The sequence below is a fragment of the Ambystoma mexicanum genome, chromosome 3q (assembly GCF_040938575.1).
Source record: "Ambystoma mexicanum isolate Mex_15411 chromosome 3q, UKY_AmexF1_1, whole genome shotgun sequence".
In the NCBI taxonomy this organism is placed as follows: Eukaryota; Metazoa; Chordata; class Amphibia; order Caudata; family Ambystomatidae; genus Ambystoma; species Ambystoma mexicanum.
In genome coordinates, this window is record NC_090926.1 from 473,815,423 (window position 1) to 473,841,749 (window position 26,327).

Genomic DNA, 26,327 nt, shown 5'->3' on the forward strand with positions numbered 1-26,327 from the left:
CTAATTAGCTACCGATAACAGGACCCACCAGGCCTGCTCATCCACGCCTTGACAAAGACCCTACGTGGAAACATGTGTTGGCAATTCTTGACATGCAAGCAACATGCAACTGTGCCAAACCAGGGCAGCAACTGTGCCCTAACCAACGCATCATTAAAATCGACCAGCTTTAACATCTAATTGTGTCCAGCAGTTATTGGAGAATCTTTCTTGGGTACTACCATGCTGCAGGGCAATTGCCATATCCAGCGACTATTTAACCAAGGTTCCAAACCCAATTCTCTGGTTTTATGTAAGCACCAGAATTTACAGGAATCCTTGGTCTTAATTAACTTATAGACCAACCTCCAGTTGGCTGATAATATACTGCTTTTATGTTGACCCAGACAGTTTTTATATGTAGATGTAACCGTAGCAATTTCAGCTTTATGTGTATACAAAGAGGTAGACCTGTTGTACCTGATGCAAGAAATCTTATACCGTAAGGCCTTCTTCTCATCATGGATACATATATCTAATAAATGTGACTTAGATCCAGTCTATTCAAAAACTCACTTAGGCCTATATAGGAGAGGTCATACTATCTGCAACAAAAACTGAAGTGTCCCATTACATTTATTGAGTAAATTACAGAAACTTCATCCTGTTTTCTCAATGCACTCACAGATTCTCTATATATTGGTCTGCGTCAAGATGATATGATTGCTCTGGTCATACCTTAACCAGGTTTCTTGCAAGAGGAATATGTCCACTGAGGTTAGTGTTTCTATACCTGCTGAGTACTCTAGGTGCAAACTGTTGCCCTACTTGAAGCTGGTTTACTTCTTGTTTGTGGATTAATGTTAAATGTAGCATTAAACATGTCATAATCACTTAACAATGTAATTTAGATCTCATAATTACTTGTTAGGTAATGGAGAGTATTGGTAGAAAATATGCAATCAAGGCTGGAGGAATGAGAGGTTCTAAATTATGCCAGTCTGCCTCGTAATATTATCAATGAAGGATGTTTTTCCCGTTAGGAATGAGTGGTTCTAAATTATATAATACCATAGTGTCAACCCAACCAACCCCATGATTTATCAGATCAAATGCATACTTGCTTGCCACAACTGAATGTTTCCTAAACTGCGATGGAACATTTTCAAGCAAATGTATCACCCAGGGTGATAGGCAGTGGGCAATAAAATCCACCCCAACAAGGATTTTACCACCTGGTTTCATACTATTTGTCAAGAATTGGCGACAAGGCGCACACTCTGTTGCCAGTCAAGTTTTCACGCATTGACTGCTCCTCCAAATGTACATTTTCATGACTCCATCAATCTTCAGGGAGCATGTATTTCTTTACCTTCTCAGGCGTGTCTTCATTTCCTTTTAAGGTGTTGCAGGTTAATTGACAGTAATGTGTCTAAGGATTGTAGTACTTGTATTTTTCGCACTTGGTTTCATACTATGCCATCTCTCCAAGGTGTCTTTGATACCACCTCTTAAAGATGCTGTCCTATATCCAGGGGGTCATACATATCAACGTCTGTTGTAAAGTTTATTTCGGGAATGCAAAACATTCCCATAAAAACAGCAGTATGAACAACATAATTACAAATCACAAAAATAAGATCCTAACAACATAAAACCATAAAAACGTTTCAAAAATACACAAGGAAACAACTTCAAACAAATTTCAATAAAAATGTCCTCACCGATTAGATAGAGCCCTGTCCACACAAATTGATTCTGCCCATAGCAAGTAACACAGACCCGGCTCATAAAAACAAAATCCCTGACCCTGCAACCCTGGTCTCACTCTCTGATGGGCGAAAAAGATGGACATAGCAATAGAAAGTGTGGCAAATATTCTTTGGGTGCTTCACAAAAGACACACAATTGACTCTCATTCCCATTAGACCAGGCCACCACCACTGCAGTTAAACCTCACCCTGGTGATAACAATACTCTGCAATGGATTCTGGACCAACCACAGGTACTTCTGGAGACCTGGGCCCACAATGATCATGTGTTTCCTATTGGCAGACCTCATAATCTTGTATGACTCCCTTTTGTCCAAAAATATGCTGGAGGACCCTGGCTTTCACAGGCTTTAAGACCCTGAGGGGCATGACATCTGTCACTTAAAAACATTGTGCGGCATCCACCTCCCCAATGTAACTTTTACAAGCCTAAGTCAGGGAATCTTAGGGTAGGGGGTCCCTGGGCACCGGATATCTAATTAGCTCATGTGTCAGAGTAGATTTGCTGTTCCTCCAAACCCAGAGCCAATGACTTACACGCTGGGCTGCGATTAGATCACTAAGAAAACTCTAGCCCAATTCCTGGTGCACTGCAAAATTATGAGCCGATCGAGAAAGCCCCAATAATCTTTTAAAGAAGGTGCTCTTTAGCACCTGGATGTGCTCAGTCTTGCCATACCCCCACAACTCTATGCCATACCTAGCAACAGAGGTAGCTTTGCCATTATAATGCCCATAGCTCTATCTACCCCCCCAATTGCCTGTTTAAATATTGCAGTCTGCTTATTTACATGGCCTTGAGCGCTAAAATCCGATGAAAATCTAACCCCCCGTTAATCAAAACTATCCACTCTGGGGATTAACACACCCTTGCTAAACAAGGCCTGGAATTTGGGTAGACGCTTCCCCCTACTACAAACCATGACAACTGATTTTTGGGTATTAACTTTTAGGTTCAGGAAGTCCATGAATACAGAATAATCACCAATAAGACATTACAAGGCTCTTGGGGTATGGGCCAGCAATGCTGTATCATCTGCATAGTCTAGCAGTGGCAAACACCTGTTGGCCAATCCAGTGTTGATATGAGTAAATGGTTGTATAGACAATTTATATACAGGCAGAAGAGCAGGGGAGCCAGCACACAACACTGGCACACCCTCTCGCTCCACCTGAAAACAGCCAGTGCAACATCCGCCTACCCCACTCCTCAGAAAAGACACTGTTGACAGATGCAATCTCTCCAAAAGATCTACCAGGGCACTAGGGAAATTCATGGATCTGAGCACACACCAAAGCTTATCACGATTAACTTTGTCAAAGGTGGTGCTCAGATCCATGAAGGCAGGAAAAAATGGGCTGCTCCTTAATGTAAAGCAAATGAGTCACCACCAGATAGATATGCAGGGCTTGCTCAGCAGTTCCAAGGCCTGGTCTAAACCCCAGCTGAATAGGGGAGAGAATTTTACTACACTCCGCCCAAGACTCCAATCTCCCCAGAAGAGCCCTTTCCATGATTTTAAACACAGGGTTCAAAAGGCAGATTGGTCTATATGATGCTCATAGTGCCCTCAGCCCCTTTTTGTAGATTGGATGAATTACTGTCCGAGCCCAGGAAGCAGGTTGCATTCCCCCGCACAAATGGCATTGAACCGCAAGGTCAAAATAGGAGCCCACAGATCCAGTTTCGACAAAAACAGATCAGCTGGAAAATTATCCGGGCCTGGGGACCTAGTTACAGCTTGGCATTTTATTGCTGACAAAATCTCCCCTACTGAAAAAAACTATTTTTCCTTCTGTTAAGGATAACTGCAAGGGGTCCATGATTTGTGGCCATTCGGCAACCACACTCAAGTGACCAATACAATATAAGGCAAAATAGTGGGATACCCATGCCAGATCAGAAACCATAACCTCTTGTGCCGCTTGACTTAAATTTATAAAATGGCCCATTATTTGCTATATCCCAGAAGGGTTTGGTATCATTTGTGACAGAAGAGGTAACACACTCCTCCCATGTCTCTTCTTCAATTTCATTTTTTGCTACAGGCAATAACCTTCTTATAGGTGGCCTGGGCAGTGAATATGGAGCTCACTACGACTTTGGAGGTAGCAATGTGCTATTTGCGGCATGGCTACCCCCATTTCGGGTAACGGATCCGGGTTCTTGTAATGGGGAAATACCGGGCCATGCTGACCTTGGAGGGCCCGGTATTTCCCCATTCTAGGAACCCATCTCCGTTACCATTCGAGCCCCCTTAGGGCTCAATGGGAATGGGGAGCATGCTAACAACAGGCCCATTAATGACAGCATGCTGGTCTGCTTGCGGGACCCGCTTAGGAGAACTCATAATGAGGCGGTAGGGGGTTAACAGGGCCAGCAGATCTACTGGCCCTGTTAACCTCCTACCGTGAATCTCGTAATGACCCCCTATGTCTCACTTGGTAGACAGGGGATTATTCAAGGTATCAAGCAAGTTAGACTTAGATTTCAAACAGTCTGAGACAAACCAATCTGGTTGTGACTTCACCTTACCCATGCCAGCCTTCCTTGTAAATGCGGTTGATAGATTGGACAAAAGTGATAACAAATCAGACATGATGGTGCTCTGATCTAAACAACCAGAAAAACATTTTTGGAGCTCCCGCCAGTTATTTACAATAATATCCTCTGCAAACTCTCTTGATCCACTGCCTGCCATTTTACTCTTCGTCTTTGGCCATCAGGAAACACCTTCCGGCTCATAGGACAGACCCAACGATACATGCTTACCCTGCAATTTGACCTCAAGCCTAGAAGGGAAGTGATCACTACATATATTGCCCTGCACCTTAAAGCCGACAGCACAATCGCAAAATTGTACTATGACGCATATGTAGTCAATCGTAGAATGCCCCCAAAGCTGAGGAGAAGGTGAAATTGCCAAGGATATCATCTGAAATACAGCCATTGGCCAAGATCAACTCCCAATCATAGAGGAGCTTCCATAACCTGAGCCCCTCCACACAAGTTCTGGCATCCCTCATGATGGGGGTCGGTATCCCTGCCAGGTCATTCTCACAGGAGTCAAATAAGGCATTTCCTGAACCACCACCCAATTTAGCGTTTAAATCCCACCCCGGAATGAGAAATACAGCATTCATGGCAGCACAGTTAACCAAACCCTCCATCACAGAGGGAAACACCAAGAGGCATCTCTTGGAAAACTGTGCATGGGGGCTGTGTAAAAGTTGACACCAGAACATAATTCCCACACACCCTGTAAATTCTCACCATCTGCAAAGACAGACAAAAGCGCTCCAACGTGAAGTTTGCTGATAAGATGTGGATTGACCAGAATGCACAAACCACTCTGGCAGCACCCCCTGTTTTTTTTTGCTGCACCGCCACACAATAGGCCACACAGCCATCAACCAGTGCATCCAACACTGCCCATGTCTCCTGTAATAGGAAAACGTCAGACCTCTCAAAAACTTACAAGGTCTCTGGGGTATCCAGTCTGGATGTAATGATGGCCACGTTCCATGAAAAAATTACCAATAGTTCAACTTGCTGGAGAGCTTGGGATTGGACAGACAAAATGTTTGATAGGCCATCACACACTCGTCCCCCCAGTAAGGCCATGCCAGCTCTCCCTCTCAATTGCTGGCCAATGTTTCCTAAAGATGCTTCAAAGGTGGGGCCTGGGTGGCAAAGACATCACCTTCTACCATGCCCATCTCAAAACGTTATATATTAACAATCAATGTGCTGATATTAGCATGGGGAAATCAGGGGTGTTGCTAGGTCTGGAAAAGACCCGGGGCTACGCTGATGTTAGAACTGTCGGGACTGGGGGCTCGCTAGCCTTTTGGCTGTAGCTCCAGAGATTCTATCCGGAGATACAACCAAAAGACCAGGGGCTATAGCCCCCTTAGCACCCCCCTAGCAGCACCTCTGGGGAAAATTGTTAATAACAATTGTCATACAATTCGATAATTTCCTGTCCATACTGATCACGTTAGTGTCCATATTAGATCATACTGAAATGCAGAGCACCCCCGCCCTCTTAGGACAGCCTCTAGGATTTATTGAGGCAGCATGAGTAAAAATAGTGTACCCATGCAAAAGTAGGTCAGACCTTAACCAGGATTCTTGCAAGAGGAGTATGAACACTGAGGTTACTGCCTCTGTACCTGCTGTGTGTAAGGAAAAAGATGTGTAACCTGTGTGTTCCAAGATAAAACTGAGCAGTTTGATATGTTAACCATACTTCAATACTGACTGTCCCCGTTCACTGACTGCCATACATTCAATTTCTTGTAATTATGGCTTGACCTTGAGGTTGAGATGGGCAGAAGAATTGCTCCTTATGATCTTCATAGCATAACCCTCTGGCTTCCATCTCCTTAGCCCCAAACTAAAACAAGTCTCCATTTTGCACCTGTTCTTGAAAAACCTTTAAATCAAAAACCAGGTTGCAGAGCTCCATGCTTCTTGAAGGACCCTTTCCACCACCACCAGTGAGACAAAAGATAGAATGTACAGCTTGTTGAGCTATATAGTATTGGCAATTTCACAAATTCTCTGTCTTGCAGAGTCAAGATTTGCAGGCCGTGAATTTTACTCGAGAGGGTCATTAGATTTTTGCTATTGAGAAACAGGTTTTCATTTGTAGGTGCTCACTCCTCGCTCCGAAGTAGGCGATTCCTAAGATTGGCAGTCAATGGAACCTCCTTGCTTCTTGTAGAAAATGTTGTTTGTGGAGCACGACAAAGGTTACTGGCTCCAAGGCCCAGAGTTGGATTCACAAGGGTCAGATAACAATTGAAAAGGGCCTTCCTTGAATAAAATTTTCTCTTGCTTCAGACTCCATGGAGCCCCTTGTGTGTAGGATTGCAGACGATATCCTCAAATTCTCCCCTACTGGATTTTGGTAGGAATGGGCATATAGTGGGGCTGAGATGACAGGTTGAGTCAAGCTCACTGCTGTCATATTAAAGGCAGGGGCTAGAGTCGGCCCGGGCACAAATGGCAGGTAAGGGCCATGACTCGCTAACGCATTGCCCTGCTGAGGTACTTGAGGTGGTAAATAGGTGCCCCCTGTGAGATCGTAAGTGGCTACCCAGCTGGAAAAGTGTCTGGCAGACTGAGGAAAACCTGGCAGCCTCTACAGCAACATAGGGGGAGCAGGTATAAATTGACTACCCAACAGAGTTTCTGTGGCTTTATATGTCACTGCTGACCAAGGCTGCCCTGCCCATGATATTTGTGGAGAACCTGAGGTGTCAGGCATGGGGAATGTACACGCTCCCCATCCACTTTCACTGTAGAGACGCAGTGGACTGATGGTTGCACCTTGTGTATGAGTTTACCGGCCAAGTGATGGTGTGTCAGCTGGTGCTGCCATTTCTAATGACACCTTAGAGCATAGGAAAAGGGGAGTGGAGGTCTCATTCCAGGTCTCTTAAGTATTTTGTTTTCATAAAGAGTTATAGACCGGTAAAACTGGTAAAATGCCTGGTTTACTCTTAAATGACCAGGACATTAACAGCAGTATGAGAAGTGTTCAAGCTTCAACCAGCAATGAATAGAAAGTATCAGAGCTCACTTACACTGGACCTGGTTTACCCAGATCCACCACCGAGCAACACAGACCACTTAACCTCACAAATCTGTGCTGCGATGCACGTTGCAAATGATATTTTATTGTCACTGGTAAGTAGACTCCTCCTCAGTAGTGAAGCCAGAAGAAAGACTGGATTCCGAAAGACAAAAATCCAAGAGCTATTCCCGCAGACACAACAGACCACTTAACCTTGCTGCTCTGTGTGAAGATGGATAGACAAGTCAATGCTATCACTGCATCCTCAGCCCACTATTCCAAAGTCCTGAACGCAGCTTGGCCCTTCTTGGCCTGTCAAAGTTGCCTCACAATTGCCAGGGCAATCATCGGGTCAAGACTAGACTACTGTAATGCCCTTCTCGTGGGGACATCCAACAAAAACCTGGCCAAACTCCAGCTAGCCCAAAACAATGCACTAAGGGCAGCCACCGGCACCGCAAGAAGAAACCATATCTCCGAAATCAGAAGGCAAGTACACTGGCCTCCTGTCAAAGAGAGAATTATCTGTAAAACTCTTGCTCTCACCCACAAATGCCTTCATGAACTTGCCCCTCCTTACCGGACTAACAGAATTATCAGGCACACTGCCACAAGACCTCTGAGATCCCTTTATGCTAACTCAATTGTTACGCATACTTCACGTAAAGTGCGCGCTGGGGGCTCCAGCTTCCTCACCCAAGCAGCCACGCACTGGAACGCTCTGCCACCTCACCTAAGACTCATTGAGTCCCACCTAGTCTTTCGTAAGGCTATCAAAACTAGACTTTTTGTCAAACTTGAAGATGTATCATCCACTGCATGTATGCCTGCCAATATGTAGCTAACAGCCCTCCTGGCACCTTTCTGTAATCTTAAATCGGTGTATCCTCTGTAACAGCACCTCGATGCCTTATGGGCTGCAAGTGCACTTAACAAATGCAAATAAATAAATAAAATAAAGAGATCATATTTAATTAGTACCCGGCGAGAGTCAAGCAGAATGCAACACGCATTCTGATTGGCTCTCGCCGGGTCCTTACCCGGCCGAGGATCCTTTGATTCTCGGCCAGGATTCCAGCTGCCTTGTCCTCTGTGGGGGTTGTGGCAGTCCCTCAACCAATGAGGAGGCTGGAAGCGGGGCCATCCCTGCTCAGAGCCTCCCCGCGGCTCAGAGGCTGCCTTTGCCCCATGCCGGGAACTCAGGTAAGGTTTTTTTTTAATTACTTTTCCTCCCTCCTCCCTCCTCCCCCCACTTACCTTCTTGCTCCTGCGTCCCCGGCAGGGGACGATGGCAGCCTCCAGCTGTGTGCAGAGCGGGGCATTCCATGCTCCGTGCCTCCACACAGCTGGAGGCTTCCCTCGTCCCTCGCCAGGGACGCAGGCACTTTTTTTTTATTTTTTACTTTTTTCCTCATCCAACTCCCGCCCTCCCAACCCCACTTACCTCCGTTTTGATCCTTTTTGGGAGCGGACGTGCTGGGAACACAAGGGTTCCCAACGCGTCCGCTCCGAAAAAGGATCAAAAAGGACTCTGTTTTCCCTTTCCCGGCGGCCATTTTCTTGGTTGTTTCGGGACAGAAAAAAATGTTTTTAGTGCCCCCGTCACGCACATAATGCGGGCCGGGGTACTAATAGCAATATGACCCTCGCGGCGGGGGCATTACCGACTCAGGTATTGCCCCTGCCGCTCGGGTCATATTGCTTAATTAGTCACTGGGCAAAAAAAGGGGCAAAAAAAGGGGCAAAAAATGTCAGAGCCGGTCCCGCAGACACAACAGACCACTTAACATATCCGCTCTGTGCAGCAGATTATAATTTATAATTCACTGGTAAGTAGACTCCTCCTCAGTAATGAAGCCAGAAGAAAGACTGGATTCCGAAAGGCAAAATTCCCAGAGCCGGTCCCGCAGGCACCACAGACCACTAAACCTCGCCACTGTGGAAGGCGCTCTGCGCGGCAGATGATATTTTATATGTCACTGGTAACTAGATGTATCCTCAGTAATGAAGTCAGAGAAAGGCTGGATTCCAAAAGGCAAAAATCTATGAGCCGGTAATGCAGACACCACAGACCACTCAAACTCTGCGTCAGTAGGATTTCTCAGAACAAACAGGAATTCCAGGGTTTTTTTGAAATTCGGGTCAGTTTCTACCGTTCACCAGTGCAAATTGTTGACATATGTTGTTTTCTCACCTATAACCAATGAATATGGAAGTGTTTGTGGTTTTGCTAACAGATCTAACAATATTCATGTAAAGAGTACAGCTACGAGCATATGTGGTGGTGTGTTATTGCGTGATCTATTCAGTTCATGATTTACAGTGTTACAAGTATCTGGTGTGCGCCTGGTGTAGCACTCATCCTTCTGGTGTATAGCCAAAGAGCATGCAATTTAATGTAACTGAGGTAATAGAGAAGTGTCTGGAATTTATCTAACAGGCCCAAAGTCTTGTTTAGCTATCATGAAAATTCTCGGCTCCCCTTTTGTAGATTTGAGTGCATCGATCTGTGGCTTGCCTCCTCCGAGCACACCCTGGAGTTTTTAAATGGGACCCTTCACTTCCTTACATATCGTGCATGTGGGGAGTTTCAGAGGAGGTCGTCCGCAAGCTTGGTGGGGAGTACACAGTGTGTGAGATATATGAGTCAATGTGCCAATCTGTGGAAGAAAGCTAGTCACTTATTTCGGAGATGGCGAGCAGAGATTTCATTTATTGGCTTGCAAGTCAAGGAACGCAACATTGCAACCCCAGCATCCCGACCTAAGTAATCTAACCCACTTTCCAGACTCAGGGCCTCATCACAAGTCTAGTGGTAATCCTTAAATGAGGCGGTAGCGCTATTACTGCCGCATTTAAGGGTCCGCCAGCTCATGGCTTTGGCGGATTTCCCCCCAGCTCTGACCTGGGGGGAAATCTGCGGCAAAATTGCAGATTTTCAGCGCGATTTCCACCGGCGGGAAATCTGCCGGCGGTAATAGAGCGAATTTTCCTCATTGGGCCCAATGGGGAATGAGGAATTCCCGAATGGGCCCAATGGGGAATGGGCAATAACCCTTCCACCAAACCCGTGATCCGGTGCTAATAGCGCCAGGGGGTTTGGCGGTAGGGCTATTAGCGCCGTCACTAATAGCACCAGCGTTACCGCCCAACTCGTGATGAGGCCCTCAGTGTCTATATATTTTCCTGATCACATAACTACGGGATCTTCACTAAAACACTCTTCCTAAGCCTTTTGCCGGAACATTCGTCCACCTTGGGTGAGACTAATGGCCCCAGTCATGGGCATGAGAGTCAATTTTCTGTTTTCATGGAAAACACAGCATGAGGTAACCTACCGAAGGGTCGAGACTGCTTCCGGGAGAGTCTTTACACATCAGCCGAATCAGCAGAGTTGCAGTCATTCACTGACCCTATTAGCACTCCTGTTGTCATACAGCAATCCATTGTTCACACAGGTTTAGGCCGGCTGAATACGCTGGATGCAAACCTACATCCTTGCTCCAGTAACCCCAAGAGGGTATGGAGCAGGGCGATAATTTCAATCACGCATGTGAAAATATTCAATGCTGGTTTGAGCCAAAAGGTAAGGGGGGGTCTTATAATGAAAAAGTATTGTACATGCGGGAGATGATATCATAGGAAAATGGCATTCAGAGATGAAGTTCATATATGGAGTTTTCCCAATACCTTCTGCAAAGGACAAAACCCCACCCTCATCGTATCCCAGTAACTTATGTTCATGTGCTCCATTATTTAATTATTTAAAGAATGATCATCTGCTTCCATATTTAATGTTTTTCTATGTATATAGCACTGTACATATAACAGATTTCCATAAAATATCAGCCAACTGAAGTTTGTACTTATTTATCAACATTGGAAGTATGAAAGGCATGGTTGGCCTTGCCATGATTCGAACCTGCAACATTCAGATCACACTCAGATCACAGCAGTGAGTGCGCAACCTGCTGAGCTATCTTTCTGCAATACTGGAGGTCGCTGTCTCAAATCCAGGCATGGCTACCTTAGCCATTCATCCACTGCAGCGACTTTAGGATAGAGTGATTTCTTTCTGGTTCTACTTTCCCAGCCTAGAGACATTTAGAAGCAGAGTGGTATGTCCTGGTCCTCAGTCCAAGTCAACTCATATGTATATTGGACTGGGTGTGGGTAGGTAGCAGAGCATGCCTCTGTCTTGGAGCACTCCACCTCAATGGCAGAGGGCTTTGGAAAGGTTAACTCTCCCAAGAGTGGTCTACATGATTTCTTCCATAATTGCTGGTTGGGCAAAAAGTGAATCGAAGAAGGGGTGGGAGACCTCTTCTTTGTATTTCAAAAGTCCACAGTGGCTTAATAAAATGCAAGGCTGCTTGCCACAAGTGGTTCTTATCTTCTTGCATCATACCCAATGAGACGGGAGAGCTACAGAGAGAAACAAGATAGTGGAATCCTTCCCCAACTGTGCCGATCCCCTTCTGACTGCACTAACGCTAACCCTGTCCCAGACCACAACATCAAGGGTCCTTTGGTATGCAACACCCCTGTGTGAGGCTAGTCCTTCTGTTCCTTTCTGTTTAAGGTGCGCCCTTTGAGTCCTTTTTCCAAAGGCAGCTCCTGCTGAGGGGCTGTCCGCTTGAGAGTGTTGTTACCTGCCATGACAAAAGATCAAAGAGAGGCAGTCCACCCCGCTCCATGGTCATGCTGGGTGAAGCAGAGACAGGCAGTCTGGAGAGAATACACACAGTTGCTGGACTGGCATCACAGTGATGACACACCCCAAACTCAAGTATGGCTTACGTCTAAAGATTAAACTGCCACCATAATAATAAATATGCAGTTTTGCAACAGAGGTGCAGGTTTAAAATGCAGGCTCTGTACTACAGTAACTTGTCTGACACAGAAGCTATTAAAAGTGCTTGTGTGGCCATTGAACCTTCTCTGTGCCAATGAACAATGGAGAGAAGGTGCTGCAGATCAAGCGACATATGCAGCCGGGCACATATGCACTGTGCTTTTCGCATGGAGCTATACATTGCCAGATGGCAATTCTTCCCACTCAGGGCCTGAGCATAGCACATATCTACCTGACACATATCTGACGCTGGTGCTGCTGATTGAATGTGACACTCAAATTAGTGGCTCTGATAGCCTGAAACATCTATTGCAGGAGGAAAATCGCCAGACAGGGCAGTAGAGAGTTAATTATGGACAAAAAAGCAGGCTGTACTGTAAGTACCCTTAGGTGAATGTGCGGGTTAGGATTCATGGTCAATATTTCGAGCTGGCCATCATCTTGCCTATTCACATCTCAGAGTTTGAAAAGTATTGGATCAAGATGGTAAGTTCCAAGAAGGAGGGAGGTGAAGTGGGATCCCCCTTGCAGGCAAAAAGGGGGTTGTGCCACCAGAGGAGGCCCTCTGTGTTAGATGGAACGACTTGAAGGACAGTGAGGAGGCAGATGACTCAGAGGTTTATCTTATTTGCAATGTCCCAGAAAATCACTTGTGAGAGCTCATTACACCACACTTCTGATTGAGTTGCCAGATTTTGACTGCCTAGCTTTTGTCTGCCAGTAGTTCAGGGAATGCGTCTTCAATAGGACAGGTCTATAGAGTCTGTGTCCTAATGTGTATGCTCCTTTTATGGAAACACACTCACTCTCGTAACTGCTTGCTCCTGGCATGCAGCATAGAGCGCTGCCTCCTCATGGGGGGGTTCTCAGTGGACCCGTCTCCAGACTCTCCCTTAATATTTCAGAATGCGACAAGCCGAGGGGTAATACTGTGTGCTCCTGCATTGCTTACCTGAAGACCCTGCTAGAGGCTAGTTGAAGTGGAAAAAGGGAAGAAAACTCAGTCTGATGAATAGATTTGTCTTACCATTCTGCAATCCCCCATTTACTGGGAGAGAACTCTGAATTTCTTGAGTTAGGACCTTCCATAATCCGTCAGTTTCATATCTGCACTTTCTTGTGTTCACTTCACAAGCACGGTTATGAAGGACGTACATAGGAATCCTCAGAATCGCCGAAGCTGAGTGCTGTTAGCCAGGGGCACAAACTCTCACTTCGTAGAAGGAGAGAATGAACAAACGGGTCAGGCCAGTATGTTTCCTTAGGGAGCCTCTCACAATATTTTCCCCTGCTCCCATGGCCTGGGCTCGGGTCTGTGCAAAGTTATGACATTGGTGTCCCTAGAAACCGTTGCCCAATGTTGGCATGTGGGCGCGTGTGCTGTAGGCCATTGCACTCTGTTATCGGTTTCTTAAATGAATTCCCTAATTGTATCAAGCTGTGAGAAACTAGGGTAAATGCATCATCTCCCTGGGCCCCCTTTCCCACAATTGCGAGCACGCTGACATAGATTACCCTCTTTCCTCTATAGAGGATGAAAATAGATGCAGTAGACATCATGAGCTTTCTTCCTTCCTAGCCTGCTCTTTTATTCTGGTTCTGCTCTCTCGCCCCCTTTTCCTTTTATCCTTTCTCATTATGCCACTTCTTCCTTTGTGCGTAACACTCTTTCCTCACAGCTCTTGTTGCTGCCTTCCTCTTGTGCCACTCTGCATTCTGCCCATCTATTCCTCCCATGCCACCTCCACTGCCATTCATCTTGCCCCATCTGCTTGCCCTAAACCCCAGCTCCCTCTCTAATCTCGCAATGTACTTATTGTCTCTTGTTTTCTGCATCCGTCTCTGGCATGTACCAGCCAGCGTTAGCGCTTGTTAACCAGTTTCCAATGTACTTTATTGAAAATTATGTCTGTCTCCTCTCAAATTGCTGCTTCTCTGGTGTCCTTCTGACCCCGCATTTTCCTGGGGGAGGCACATCAAGAACATTGTTAAGGTTGTGCGTGTTGTGTCAGTTTTTTTCATCTTGGTCAAGGTCACTGCAATCTCAGCAGGTTTCCAGGTTTTGGAGCCCTGCCTGTAAAACATCAATTCTTGCTTCAATTATTGAAATCCTTGGTAGCCGCCTGAGGCCGCTTTGAAGCCAAAGGGAGCAAGCGCTCTGATTGTACAGAATCAAACAGTCCGCTGGATCTTTGGTGGCACACAGGCACGAATGCCCGGGTCATGAGAACTACGAACAAGCGTCATTTGAAGAAACATTTCTACTCAAGTCAAGGTTTCAAACATGTATTGGAAGGTCAGATAAGAATATATCACATCATGCAGTGCAATCTTTTTTTTTAAAATACGTTGCTGGAGATTCGTTTTCAGAACCACAGATCTGTTTGCTTATTCTAATCCCTGAGCCAGGACCTTACATGTATCTCTTTCTAATGAGAACGCAGGACAATATATAACCTGCACCTCTAGTAAAAGGCATGAACTCCGAGGGGCTGCTATTCCATGACATTCAAAGCAAATGTTACATTATTTTCCTAAAAGGGCCAAGAATGCCGTAAGAATGTCAACCCAACCACTGATCCTGGCTTGCCTTTTTTAACTGCACTGTTCATCTTGCTTACATGTAGCCAGCCTTTCAGTTACAAGGTCGCTATTTTTTCAAACCTAACAAGTTGCTTTCTGTAATTTAAAGTATGTTTATTTGTATGTGGAAATATAACTGTTCACTCCATTGTGATAAAGATGCAAGTCGAACGTGGTAAAAAGGAACACACTTTTCAGCTGTGTAAGTAGCACTGTAAAAGGATGTTTGCAAAATAAAACCCATACAAAAACGAATCCGTTAATATAGTGGCACAGGAAATCAAAACTTAGTGGGAGGACGAAACGCAGTAACTAGGCCTTAACAACTTGCTTTTGTAGAAAATGTGTATTAGCATTTTCAATGCTAGAAAAGCCACTGTGTCTGGTGATTAAGTGCAAAGTCTACAATCCCAGGCTAGTGTTGAAAGACGTCCACAATGGTTGTTATTTTTCGAGGTCATAGATTAGAGCTCAGAGGTTCCACCAACAAGCTATGAATGTATGACAATTTTATAGTTCGAAATCACTTGTAAAATGCAATCTTTTAATGGAGTCGAAAAGAACCACAGCAGTTTGAAATTGCCCTGCAGTACATTTTGCCTGGGAAAAGGGTTAGAGTGTCCCCGATATGCAACATTTGTGAAACATTGCGTCCATGGTTCAAGGCTCTGACAGTGACATGGTGGGCAGGTCTTCCTATGAGAATCAGGACGAGGCGACCAGAGCAGCTGAATAAAGTTCCATTGGTCGTCTCAAATGTTTCAATAAATGAACTTTGTGTAGTGGGAATGTGGGGTGGATTGTGACATCACAAGTTGTGTAATTGAGGGCGGTGTGGGAAGGCTCATGGACCCAATTACTAAATGTAATGTATGCTTTTCTACAAGGGTTGAACGTGCAAAAGCCAATCAGTTTTGTGTGAGGAGATTTGTTCATGTTGCACGATCACACATACTAATTACTTTGCATTGTATAAAACGTCTAACTTTAGTGGTGTTTCTCAGACAGAGCCTTTTCATGCAGTTCTGTTCGGCGATCTGTTTGAATTTGCTGTCCCAGCCCGTCTGGGGCCCTCAAAAAAAACGTGTTACTTCTTGCACTGGCATACACTCCTTTTTTTCTTGGTGAGTTTTTTGAGGCGACCCCCGACTCATTTTTGGAGGCCCCAGCAAGATATATCAGCCTATCGACCAAGGCGTGGAAATTCCATCTGTGCTCCCGCAGGAGTGCCGGGCAGCGTCTGTTGGCCAGTACTAAGAGCTGAAGCATGAGGAGGTACATGGACGCAGAGTTCCCAAAGGTCCACCTGGTCTGGCGCTGCCTTCACTCCAACTGAAGCACAGTGCTTTAAAGGGAGATTTTGAGGTCGAGAGAAGTGAAGCATCTCAGAAAAGGATACGTGAGAGTACCCGTGCACGAAAGAGCAAGGGCTGGAGGGGATTCTTTTTATGGTGTACAGGATGCACCCTCATTAGTGGTGGAGAGGGCGATTGACCATAATAGTCTTTGATGCAAGGTCTGCCGCTCCAATAGGGAGCAGGTGGACAGTGGCACAACTGTGCTAGAGCAGAGTGCAGCATAGTAAGTGGTGGACCTTGTTAGATAAGAGATGCGCGTAGTGGAGTCAATTTTGTTTTCTTTGGGGAAGAATTGTTTCGAGGGTCATGTGCGCATGTGTTTTGTAAGTAGCAAAGGCCTGTTTTGTTTTTGTGTTGTGAGAAGTGATCGTATTATTTGTTTCATGTGGCTTGGAAAAAACGGAAGAGCCAGAGCCGAAATAACTTGTAAATAGCTGCAAAGCCGCATAGCGCAAGGAAATGATAGAGTCGACTGAGGAGAGGAGTAACCGCTTTTTCTAACATACTAACATAGGGAATCTTTGTTAAAGCAGAGGGCCTGGAGAGAGGGCCATCTCTGTACTAATACGATGTAACAAGACATGCCTGTGAAGAAGGCCAGTGTGTGCAAGTATTGAATGTGAGGTATGAAAGTGCAGGGCCAGTGAAGAAGGGCGGAGCAAATTTAATGAAAACATTGTGATCGAGTGAAGTGGTAAGTATAAAACTGAGTGAGTGTGAGCGATTGAAAAAGTAGTGAGAGTTTACAGGGTAAAATCATGAAGGAAAAGAGGAAGAAGGGAGAGAAGAATAGGGATTAAGCAGGGGCGATGACGTCCTATTGGATGGATGAACCAATTAATCATGTGTAGAAAATTGCCCCAATATCATCAGAAAATAGCCAAGTACCATTGTGAGTGGGTACATGACACACTGGAAAAGTATTATAGAGAGTGGCCCGGGGCGGGAGCGTTTGATAACGATATTTTGGACACTATGTATTAACACTTGTGGGCTACATACAAAGATGCAAAGCTTAAAGACATTTTGGAGGTTTGGAAATTGTACAAAGAAAAGGAAAAAAAAAATCCAAAGCGAGTGTCTTTAAACAAGGAGGAAACACATGCAAAGAAAGAGGAGGGTGACATAAGCACCATTAGCAAGGATGAGAAAGGGAGTAGGAAATGTTTAAATGACATAAAAATTGTGTGCAACAACAACTTGACGGTGTGTTCAAGGAAGCAGAAAATGCAATGGAAATGGAAATAGAGGAAAAAGGAAAGGAACACAAGAAGGGAGCCAATGAACAGGGGTGGACAGCAGGATGCATGTAATTTAAAATAGACAATTGTGGACAGGACGGGGACAATAGCGAAATTGATGCAGCAAATGAAAGGCACACCATGTCGGGCTTGGAAGACAGTGCTGACATCGATCAGGGGGTGACGAAACAGACACACACAATTTGACAGCCAGGAGACAGGAAATGAGAAGGAATGAGAGAGAAGAGGAGGAAAGAGAAAAGTCACTGGATGACTTGGGAAATAGGCTTTGGAATAGGAAAACAAGAATAGTGGTAGCCAAGATACCACATTGTAGCAATAAACGCAAAGCTTGCACACAGTTTCCCCATTTACAGAAAGCGAGGGGCGAGGTTCACTACATGCTATGGCATTCAATGGACAGGGGCAATTTAGTTTACAGTTTACCTTCATTAATGTCAGTGGTGAGCAAGTGGATTTATGTTTTTGAGAAATAGTTAGCGGGAACCCCATTCGCCATAGGGGACATACAGAGTTTATTGGCAGTATTGGACAGGGAGAGAAGTGACAAAATCTGGCAACAAGCTGTATATGCCGGGGTACAATTAAGCTCCACTGTACATGATGGAGCACCTCTTCATAACTATGGAACATATGTTAGGAAGGATCTAAGGGAGCTGTATGCAGATACATCAGACATGGGTTCTATGTTGCCTTGTAAAATGAAGCCGGATGAGGACCCCACAAAATACATACGATCCAAACAAGAAATGTGGACCCAGGAAAATAAACAGTCATGGGATGAAAAAATACCATTGTTTTACCACACCTTAGTGAGGGGGCTCCCCGCAGATGAGCAGACAACTTTAGAAACAATAGTGGGACTTGAGGTGAAGAGGTGGCCTGAGATACAGGCAACAATTGTACACTATTGCGAAAGGAAGCAGGAGAAGGAGATGAACCAGTCGATTATCCAAGTGGAAAATTAATTAGTTCAGAAAAAGCAGGCAACTATACCAATGGAGGGAGCAGTACTCACAGGACCAGTTGTCATTCCACAAGCTCAGCAAGGAGGGCTTCCAGTGGCCGCAGTAATGCAACCAGGAGGTTACACTCAGGTATCACCCAACCAGCAGTGGAGAACGGTGCAGATGCTGTATAAGACCACAATCATAAACGTGAATCAACAGTAGCCAGAGGTCAGGCAGGTGGAGGAAAGAATGCATGGGACAGTATCAGTCTGGGAGAGGATATTATGCACTTGGAAGGGGAATAGGGTACAGGGGAGTGACACTAGGAGTGCAGGAGTGCAGTGCTTCACATGTGGGAATTTTGGGCATTTTGCACAAACTTGACCACTTATTGCACAGGTAGGGTAACAACAGCAGACAAGTAAGCAGCGGGCTTCTCAACAGGTGCAGGCAATACTGCAGCAACAGCAACTACAGATACAGCCCACACAAACACAGAGTGTGCCCACACATGCACAAGTGCAGTTACAAGGTGGGGAAATGGCAGGAACTCAAGGTACAGTGACTGTTCTTCAGGCACCAATGCAGACACATATACCAGAAGGGGTAACAATACTGGGACAGAATACCATACCCCAATACATAGGAGTGACAATGGTGGGAAGTAACCCATTTACTTCATCCACAAACAGATTTTCTCAATAGGGGTGCCCACAGGCAGTGCAAGCGTGTCCTGTTCTAGCAGTAACTGAATACCCTGGGGAAGAAATGGAGGTAGCAGTTCCGATAGGACAGAGGGGATTTTCATTTCTTATAGATATTGGGGCAACAAGATCATGCATCAAGGAAGAAGGATTTCCATTATCTAACAAAGGTTTGGACACACAGGGTTTTCAGGGACTATTTTGAAAGTGCAGCTGACAAAAGATTTACCACTGAGCATAGGGCCACAGCATATTTTAGCAACATTACTGTATTCAAACAACACTCCCATCAACATTCTGGAGAGGGACCTTCTCAGCAAATTGAATGCCACAAATTAATTTTCAGAGAAAGGTATGGTGTGCACCACTTCGGGAATGTATCCAGCATGGGTGGCTGCACTGATTCAGGCATACTAGGCACCCAGCATGAGAGGGATACCCACACACTTAGATTTGCTTCTATACGAGGTACACATGTTATTGGGATGATTGCCAGGGATTGAAGGGAAGGTATTCTGACTGTCCAACACATGTTTGTTCAGACCCAAGTATCTCTCCTCGGTCAGTTCAGGCACACACACTTTTCTGTACCTGGAGGAAGTGGGAGTACAGAAAGACATAATTATACTGTTTGCTACTGATGAGAACAACATGAAATGGCGATCAGTATTATGTATTGATCCCACACTGATATTGACAGAAGTAAGTGACACATAATTGCTTGCAACAAAAGACAATGAGGAAGAAGAGGTGGTGTTCAGGCTGTGCATACCTTGACCAGTACATATTGTCAGGTTGACATATCCTTACATACTCTGGGTCAGGTGTTACATACATACATTGGTCAGGTGTTACATACATTGACATTACATACATGGACATATTTTCACATACATTGGGGCAGGTGTGACACATATATAGTATGGAAGGGTTTGGGTGAGTTATGATGGGTTTTTATTTTGAAACAGACAATTTGGCCTTAAAGGATAGTTCCGGGACTTTTTTTTTATTGTCCCTACGGGTCGGCCATGTGTTTGTAAGCATAAATCGGTAGATCGTAGGAAACTTTCCTATGGACCTTACCCGACTTTTCGCCCATTATCGCACTCGAAATCAGCCTCCATTTTGTGATAATCCTATCATTCCGCCGCATCGACCTGGCTCACCTGCCTTTGCGGCACTAAATCAAATCCCCCGCCCCTGAGCCTGACATCAGCAGACGCGTACTGCCCATTTCAAGCACGTCTCGTGTCAACAATCGCTGCGCCTCAGCTATTGACGTGTTGCCATGGAAATGGCAGGACGCCTCTTTCCCCAATAAGTATAAACAGACCGTTTCACAACACACAGCAGCAGATTTTCGATTCCATTCCTCTCTCTGTGTTACTTTGAGTATTCTGTGACTCGTTTCAGTGCTCTGGTCAGCTACCTTCGCCGCTTGTAGCCCGTGTGAACACCTGTACCATCTCTGTAAATTATTTTACTATCTTTACCGCACAATGGCCACAATAATGCCGTATATGTACGAGCCCGAGTACACCGAGGAAGAACTACTGGAAAGTCAAGCACGCGAAAACGATGGGGATTCGGACGGCAGTTGGGAGGACCAGTCAACGGATGAAGAGCCTGGACCATGTCGCATGGACGGCGTCTCCACCTGGTGCACGTGCAATCGGTGCGAGCTAATGCCAACTGAGGAGGAGAACTGCTGCTGCCGTGAAAATTCCGGGTGCTTGGCCTACATTTCGGAAAGCGAGCAAAGTCTGCAGGAAGGCGAGCAAAGTCCGCAATGCATCACCGAGCTGCCAGAGTTCAGGGAAGCCTGCCTCTCACGGACCGTGTTGAGGATGATGATGGTGCTTATGCACGAACTTCGCGGCACTGTTCGTCCGCGTAATCCGAGTAACGAGTAAGTATACTCTGTTTGTGATGTCAGTGATGCCACCACTATTTCATGGTCGTCTCCCACATATAAAATTACATTTACATATCATTCGAACGCATGTAAATTTGTTCCATATAGTGCATTTTCTAGATATAATTTTTTTCTAAGAAAAATGACATGTGTTACCTGAATCGACATTGATAAGAAAGTTTGGTCAGTTTAATACAGTTTGCATCTTTTTTTTTCACAGGTGGTACAGGCTGGTGGCCTATCGTTGCTTCACTTGGTGGCTTCACGGGAGGCTCGGACACCGCGTTCGTAGAGTAATACCTGCCTGTGCGGTACTTGCCATTAGACAACATTTCCCCAGTGACAGTGGACAATACCGCGGATTTTCCCTCGATGTGCTGCAACCTCAACTTTACAATGTGTAATGTTTATTATTTATGTTTAATTAAAATCTAAAATAAAGCCCAACATATATTTTAACAATGGTTGTTTTGATTTTTTAAATGAATCTAGTGTATATTCTCCTGGGAGGGTGAGGTATTTATAAACTCACCCCCCTGCATTCCATGTAGTAGATCCTGCAGCCATCCTCTTACATTCAGTTAGATGGCCTCTCCTTGGTGAGGCCCTGCGGCAAACGGGTCTTGTCTGCTCGACCACCGCCCCGATCCACCCCCCGCCCTATCAAAGGCAGTTCGCACCGGGGTACTTGTGCTGGCAAGTGGAGCTGTCAGGGAGCGATAAAGGCCAAGAGGTGCCAAAGACCATGTACACTTCAAAGTGGTCTATAGAGCATGGGTTGTTGTTCCCATGTCTACCTCCAGACCCCGTGTCTCCTGCCAAGCATCCCCCCTCACGCTGGACGGCCCCCTGCAATCCACATAAGTGTGTCTCCATTCACGAGTCTTCCTGTGTCTTGTCTGCACGACCACCGCCCCGATCCACCCCCCGCCCTATCAAAGGCAGTTCGCACCGGGGTACTTGTGCTGGCAAGTGGAGCTGTCAGGGAGCGATAAAGGCCAAGAGGTGCCAAAGACCATGTACACTTCAAAGTGGTCTATAGAGCATGGGTTGTTGTTCCCATGTCTACCTCCAGACCCCGTGTCTCCTGCCAAGCATCCCCCCTCACGCTGGACGGCCCCCTGCAATCCACATAAGTGTGTCTCCATTCACGAGTCTTCCTGTGTCTTGTCTGCACGACCACCGCCCCGATCCACCCCCCGCCCTATCAAAGGCAGTTCGCACCGGGGTACTTGTGCTGGCAAGTGGAGCTGTCAGGGAGCGATAAAGGCCAAGAGGTGCCAAAGACCATGTACACTTCAAAGTGGTCTATAGAGCATGGGTTGTTGTTCCCATGTCTACCTCCAGACCCCGTGTCTCCTGCCAAGCATCCCCCCTCACGCTGGACGGCCCCCTGCAATCCACATAAGTGTGTCTCCATTCACGAGTCTTCCTGTGTCTTGTCTGCACGACCACCGCCCCGATCCACCCCCCCGCCCTATCAAAGGCAGTTCGCACCGGGGTACTTGTGCTGGCAAGTGGAGCTGTCAGGGAGCGATAAAGGCCAAGAGGTGCCAAAGACCATGTACACTTCAAAGTGGTCTATAGAGCATGGGTTGTTGTTCCCATGTCTACCTCCAGACCCCGTGTCTCCTGCCAAGCATCCCCCCTCACGCTGGACGGCCCCCTGCAGACCGCATAATGCCACGACATATACACGTCATTCATTCACAAACACACCCCTGTTTCGAATTCTTTATAACCCACTTCATATTTCTAATGAGAACTTCTTTGCGCTTTGCTAGTCAACCCGTGAAGGTGCTGGTTATCTGCTCTTCGTCTCTGTGAACTTCCGTGACCACTTTGAGCAAACTTGTCAGTTTGCAACCTGTGAACTGCTCCCTGTTCTACGACAAGAAACTACTCTGATCCCTGCATCTAACTGTTTGTTCGTCAAGGTAAGTCCATGTACCATAATCATTTTGCGTCCAATTTTTTAATTTATATCTATTTGCTAGTAGTCATCAAATTGCATCCATGTTTTCTTTTCGTTCACGACAGTACATGCAAGGAACTAGTCACATGTTCTGAGTTTAGTCAAATTACTTTTTCTATTTTTTGAAAGTTATTGAAATACTTATCCGCATGTGAATAACATGTATAGTTCCAAGAACCAAAACGGACCTTGCATTGAACCTTTTATGTGTCATTTAATGTTTTAACACATTGGTATTCATAGAGAATTGTTGATCTTTACTTTTCAGAACTTTCCATAATGCCTGCCTGTTCCATTGGCGGTTGCCCTTCGAAGACCCATAACAAATCTGAAGGTACTATAATGCATGTTTTCCCTAAGACAATAGATCAGATAAGAGAATGGGTCCGATATTGCGGATATCCAGCCTCTGAGATAGAAAGTAGAGTCCTAGAAGTCTTTGCGGACAAGAGGGGTGATCGATACCGCATCTGCAGCAGGCACTTTAGCCCAGACATGTACTCCACATCATTGCTAATAAGGACGAAAACACCGCGAGCGAGGCGAAAATTGCTCTCAACCGCTATTCCCACTCTATTCGTCCACATCCCTCCACTGGTGAGTCAAGTTTACGTATTTATCTCTCGGCATTGCGGTAGTGTGTAGCATTAGCTAACAATAATTTCCCCATTTATGTATCCACTCAATATGAAGGCTGAAGATTCTCCATCCGTGTCGTTATTGCAGTCATCAGCCACTTCAAGCGCCTATCGGGTAATCTTACTTAGCTATTCTGACACTGACTTGTTTTAGGCATGTAAATCAATAGTTTTAATTGATCGTGTAATTATTTTACCTAATGGTACACCACAGTACTCGTCCTCTAGTCTTTGTTTTCAGTTATAATTATTGTTATCCAAAATAATGCAAGTACTGTCTTTCAGGGAGATGCTGAGGAGTCCAACGCATTGACGACAACCGTAGATGTCACTCAGATGCTCGAGGTACGTTTCAGGACAGTTCCATCGATGGAGATCATCAGATCTTGCATTCTTGTAGCGTGATTGTTACACACAATGTTTCTTTCGTTTTTAGCCATTGATATGTCCTTCTGTCGTCGCCCTCGTATGTGTCTTCTTTTTTCAATATTGTGTTCATTACTAATGAAAGTCCTATGTTTCAGGGAGTCGATGGAGCATTAGTCCAAGAAGAAGGGGGAGCGTGCAGTTACGGGTCGGCGCAACAGCTTGCAGAAGTGTGCACCGCAGTTACAGCGTCCCTTGATGTTCTTATGCATTTCGAGGTATGGATACTGACAGATCGATCAAGCGAGATCAAATGACGTGATTACATCCGCTATACTTCCTTCTTTATTAACGCAAGTACTATGTTTCAGGGAGCTGACGGAGCTTCTTCAACAAGAACATCACCCCTAGTAGTTGATGCAGATCTCTGGGTGGTGACACTTCCAACGATGGAGCAAATCGAATCATATTTAGATATCCATTATTTATTTTAGACAACTGATCAAAGATTGTGCAGGTCTATTTAGATGAGCTGTTGACGCCTGCACAAAGTTTATGTTCTTTTTAACAAAATAGAAAACCATACTAATGCAATTACTGTGTTTCAGGGAGTTGCTGAAGCGTCATCTTCAATAATATCATCAATGGAAGTCTATGCGGAGCCCGAGGTATGGATCTTGACAGTTCAATCTAACTAGATCAACAATGCGTGAACTATTGTCGTTTGAATGTTCTACACAATGCGTTCATTCGTGTTTTGCTATTGAGATGTACGTATGGGTATTGGTCCCCAAGTACATTTTGTGTTTTCAATATTATTATACATACTAATGAAAGTTCTATGTTTCAGCGAGTCGATGGAGCCTCAGTGAGTGATGGATGTGCTTATCATGAAAGTATAGTCGTTGCAGCGCGAGAGGAAGTGGAGACATGCACACACGAGTCGGAGCAACAGCGTCCAGATGTTGAAGTTCGAGGAAAGAAAGTTTCAAAGAAAAGAAAGCAAAAGAAGGTTAGTGTCCTGTTCACTATATTATGTTGTCTTTCACTGTCAATAGTTCAATACTGTAAGTTGTGTTTAAACTGAACATCCCTTTTCTAATCTGTCCTCTAGTTGCGAGTGGGTGTAAGAACTAGATCTACACAGACAGTGAAGCGAACGAGAGATGTTGCTTGTCAAACCTTTTGGCAGGGACTTGAGACTGGAGATGCATCGTGCCAATGGGAAGAATATGAAGTGATTGACAACGGAGCTATACCACCACCAGCCATTGATAGTGAATGTCCTCCTGGTAGTTTGGATGCAGTCGTAGATCAATTCACAGAATCCACACCCGCAAAAAATAAGAGCACGCGAAAGTTGAAGACATTGTTTTTTTCTCCCATCTCCGGACAAGGAACAGATGTTGCAATGGAAGAGAATGAAGTGGACGACAATGAAACACCATCAATATCACTCAGCATAGCGGAAGACGATATCAGAGATTGTACCTTTCATGCGAGTGACATGTCCTCAACGTTACAGGCCGAACCAGCTGGGATGCAGAGTGACAGTATAAGGAAAGAGGCCAAATTCATTGTATTCGATAGCTGTTTGATGGATATTATTATGATGATGAAATGTGGGCATTGGGTTGGTGGGGAAGTATGTGGGGAGCCATTGATTAATGTGACTCGTGCAATTCGAGGCACTAACCTTAAAATACATGCCACCTGTACACAATATCATCCGTTCGCATGGTCTGCACAACCCATGCTGGGGCAACTGCCAGCAGGCAATCTACTTTGTGCAGCGGCCGCACTTTTTAGTGGTTCAAGTTTTAAAAAGTTACAGTATTTCTTTCAGTTTGTGGGAATCCATTTCATTGCGAAAAGTCAGTTCTACAAATACCAAACCAATTATCTATTTCCAGCCATCAGCGAAGCTTGGAGAATGGAAAAAATGTCAATGGAAAGTACATTCGCGGGCAAACGCTTCAGGCTAGCCGGTGATGGACAATGCGACAGTCCAGGATTTTCAGCCAAGTACTGCACCTACCACTTTCAGGACATGGAAAGTAAGAAAATTGTGAGTTCGGTGGTCGTGCAGGTGTCACAAAGTACATCCTCAGTGGCCATGGAGAAAGTTGGCTTTGTAGCATCATTGCAAGAACTACAATCGCGGGGAATGGTGATCGACCTGATAGCCACGGACAGACACGTTTCAATTGCCAAGACAATGAGAGAACAGTACAAAAATATAAATCACCAATTTGACGTATGGCATCTTGCAAAAACAATCAATAAAAAATTGTCGGCTGCAGGAAAAAAAAAAGATATGCAAGGTATTTCACAGTGGTCCAAGTCAATCAGCAACCATCTTTGGTGGAGCTCAAAAACATGTGA